The sequence below is a fragment of the Ovis canadensis genome, chromosome 24 (assembly GCF_042477335.2).
Source record: "Ovis canadensis isolate MfBH-ARS-UI-01 breed Bighorn chromosome 24, ARS-UI_OviCan_v2, whole genome shotgun sequence".
Lineage (NCBI taxonomy): Eukaryota > Metazoa > Chordata > Mammalia > Artiodactyla > Bovidae > Ovis > Ovis canadensis.
Window position 1 is genome coordinate 14,655,759 of NC_091268.1, and position 3,953 is coordinate 14,659,711.

At 49.6% G+C, this 3,953-nt stretch overlaps 1 long non-coding RNA gene across 1 annotated transcript; it reads left to right on the plus strand.

The window, feature by feature from the left end:
• The first annotated feature begins 693 nt into the window (after positions 1-693).
• LOC138428931 (uncharacterized) lies at positions 694-3,088 on the plus strand. Its single transcript, XR_011252624.1, has 3 exons — positions 694-1,191; positions 1,661-1,825; positions 3,002-3,088. It is a non-coding gene; the product is annotated as an uncharacterized lncRNA (long non-coding RNA).
• Positions 3,089-3,953: the final 865 nt, after the last annotated feature.

Consider the following 3,953-nt stretch of genomic DNA (forward strand, 5'->3'; position numbering starts at 1 on the left):
TCATTTCAGTAGCATGGCTGTGGGCCCTGTCAGCCTGGGCGCTTTGGCCTTAGTGCGCAGCGTTGACCCCAGCAGTTTACCCTGTAAGACGCTGTGCAGGTGCTGCGTGGAGGGTGGGCGGGGACCCACAAGAAGGGAAACACTGGCTGGAGGAGTCACTGGGGCACGTGGACTGAGCTACTGAGTCAGTCCTTGACGCAGAAATGCTAAGCCTCTTAACGATTCCCTTCTTCCAAAGAAAGCAGATACTGGCTGGAGTAGTCTCTGGGGCATGAGGATCGAGCTAGAGAGTCAGTCCTTGAAGTAGAAAGGCTAAGTGCATTAAGGTCTCCCATCTTCCAAAGCACAGAGCAGTGTGTCCAGTATTTTAATCACGGGTACCTGCTGCTTCCGTGTCTGACATACATCCTCATAGCTACACATGTCTACGACATGACTCTCATGAGTGCTGGGCACTGTTCCTGGTGCTGCACACTCAGTGTGTAGTAGGGGATACGTAGCCCAGGATTTTTTAATTTCTGCAAAGAAAAATAGAACGTGTGGTCAGCTTGAGCAAGTTCACCACGTGGACGGCCCCGCGTGCACGCAAATTGTGGCAAAATACATATAACATCAATTTTACATTTTAACCAGTGGATTGAATGACTGGGTGGCTTCCGTGGAGTCAGGCTAACAGATGACCTTGGGGTGCCATCTGCCTTTTTCCCAGAGGAACACTCCAAAGCCTGGTGGCTTCCCTTTTTTCTTCCTTCTCCCCAGTGGCTCTAGGTCACTGGTCTGTGTGTCCTTTAAGAATCTCTTTATCCACTTTGTTGTTAGGTTTATCTTTTGGAAAGCTTCTCAGACATCCTGGGCCTTGAGAAGGCAGGCTTGGATTCCGGGTTCTCCCCTACCGTGTGCCTGCCAGGTCGAGGGGGAGGCTGAAGGCCGGTCTGAATTATAGTGGTCTGTGTGGTCTTGGGGTCAGTGGAGCCCCTCTTCTCTGGAGGGGCTAGGAGAGCCTTTGTGTGGAACCTGGAGAGACTTGACAGGGCCAGTCTTGACAGTCTCACTGTCTTTTTAAATTATGTTTGCATTTAGTTTCTCATTTCTTTGTTTTTTTAGGAGAAGAATATACAACTAATTAGGGAGCATCTTCGGAGACGAGAAGAAGAAATATCAGTGCTCAAGGCTGAAATCAACAACACCAGGGTCAGAATGGGGATTCTCACGTGTTGACATTTGCCCCGTGTGGGTCACCGCTAGCCTCCGTGTTGCTGTCCTTAACCTCTGTCTGATTTTCAAGTCATTTTTCACATCTTCCCACTGAGCAGACCTGGGTGGATCAGTTTGCGGTTCTCATACCTTGTTTCAAAGTTATGATGAGACAATGTAATTTTAGTACATTTGAGGGGGGAGTGCTCTTAACTTAGATTTTTGTCCACACTACACTTTGTGTGGGATCTTAGTTCCCCAACCAGGGATTGAAACCTGTGACCCCTGCAGAAGTGTGGAATCTTAACTACTGGGCCCCTGGGGAAGTCCACTCTAAATTTCGACGGAACTGGCGGGATTCTGACATGCCTTAGCATGTTTCTGGCTATAGCGTGAGGCTGAGAGGAGTTATCGGGCCTGAATTCGAGCAGGAGGTTAAAGGTGCTCCTTTGGCCCTGCCCTGCAGCTGCTGCTGGACCACCTGGAGTTCCTGGTTTCCCGGTACCAGCCATCCTTCCAGTTGACGGCGGGCAAGCGGCAGGCACAGTCCCCAGCCAGCATGACCAGCGAGGTGGAGGTGCTCAGGGCGCTGAGATTGCTCTTTGAGCACCACAAGGCCCTGGATGAGAAGGTACCAGCCCCCCGGCCGTCTTGGATTTGTACACTTGCTGCCTTGTTTGGAGGGTGATGCACTTATTTATGTAACTACTTGACTTTTGAGCTTCCAGAATTCTTGTATATACATTTTTTTTCTGTAAGAAGTCAGAGTTTTATATGGTTAAAAAGCGTTGCCTGCGTACATGCTCAGTCATGTCTGAATCTTTGCAACCCTGTGGACTGTAGCCCACCACGCTCCTCTGTTCATGGGGCTTCCCAGGCATGAATCCTGGAGTGGGTGGCCATTTTCCACTCCATGGAATCTTCCCGACCCAGGGATCGATCCTGCCCTCTTGCATTGGCAGGCGGATTCTTTACCACTGAGCCATCTGGGAAGACCCCAGTTAAAAAGTATTAGTTGGCATGAATGTCTCAAGATGTATTATATTCTGTATATCAACTTGCAGTGAAAAACTGGGTAATAGAATTAATTTAGGATCACATTTTGTTCTCTCAAGCTTAGAATTTAAAGCTGTTAACAAGATTTCCTTGACGTTAAGATCAGTGAGAGACGTTAACGGTATTCTATTACAGTATCCATGTATTAGGGTGAGTATACACTAAGAGTGTACTAACGCACATACACACAGCAACACACAGTGACTCGGCCCCTTTGATTTGAGTTGAGAGCGCGGTTACGTGTAGGCTTGAATTAGGTGCCACACATAAAGAGGTAAGCTTGATCAGTCATCCTGGAATTTCAGTTAAGGGTTTGTCCTTTGAATCCTTTCATTTAAAAAAGAATGAAGGCTGTAGTGGTGGGCATCAGGTCTTGTTTCTCTTTCTGATTGAGGACCCACCCACCTGGGTTATTTTAATGACTAGTAAACTAGCCTTGTGGCTCAGAGCTGCAGGATGTCTTCAGTACCCCTTTGTCCTGGAGAAGACAAATTCTGACTCTAATCACCTGGTGGTATTTGGGATGGATAGCATCCCCATGTATTTTCTTTCTATGTTGTGTTTTCAGTTTCGAGTTGAGTTTTTCCAGGTGGAGTGTTGCTGTCTTTACCTATTTGTTTAGTCTGATTCCATTTTTTGGTTTATCCACATTTCTTCAGAGTCAGGGTTTCCAAGTAAAATTGGGTTCAGTTCCTGATAGACTTGAGCTGCCCTGAATGTCACTGACGAGACGTGGTCCTCTCATGCCCAGGTGCAGACCGCGAAGGACCAGGACTGGGAGCGTGCTCAGCAAGCCAGCGTACTGGGGGACATGGCCCAGGTGTTCCAGAGTGATGAGGGCGTGTCAGACAGCGAGGGCGACAGGGTCACCCTCTTCAGCCCGGCCACTCAGCTGTCGCCCAGCGGGCAGGTCGATGCCAAGACTCAGAGTGTGAGGCTGCAGGAGCAGCTGGACGCCATCAAGGAAGAGATCAGGTGGGTGATCCCAAACTCAGCTCCCCGGAAACTCAATTTCTTTGAGGAGCTGCCTTCTCCTAGGGAAGTCTGAGTGTTCCATAGTAAGAAACCTGACCTCAGGTTTGCTTCAAGAATTTTCAGTTTTGAGATTGCCCTTGATGATAGAGCTCAGTCAGCCGGGGGGTTCTGTCCAAGGCGTTTTGGGGTGTTCCCCCTCAGCTCTGAGCCCCAAGGTGGGTGAGGTGCTGAGGCGGTGTCCGCTGTGGCCCGAGCACACTCCTGTGTCCTCAGAGCCCACGAATTTCTGGTGAAAGGCCACCTGGAAGAGAAAAGCTCAGGTTTTGGGGTTGGCAAATTCTCACTCAGATGTGCATTTTCATTTTTCACTTAATAAACAGTGTGAAGATTGGCTTGTTGTAAGACAGTGGTCCAAGGACATGTGTTTGAGTTTTTCTCATCTCATCAGTATATTTAAGATGTTTTCTTTAGACACCATCTTGGCAATGATAACAATTTACAAAACAGGATAGAATCCAAAGGCCGGCCTCGTGGTGAGCAGCGGCCCTTCGGTCTGGGTGCAGCCGGGTGGCTGGGGGCCCGAGGCCTGCCTGGTGCCACACCCACACAGCTATGCCCGTGTCCCGAGTCCATGTTCAGAGTGGCCGCAGGCCGGTGACCCTGCACAGGACCAGGCAGAGGCTACTGCTCAGACTGTTCTCATCACGTCAGCCCAGGCCGAGGTGCCC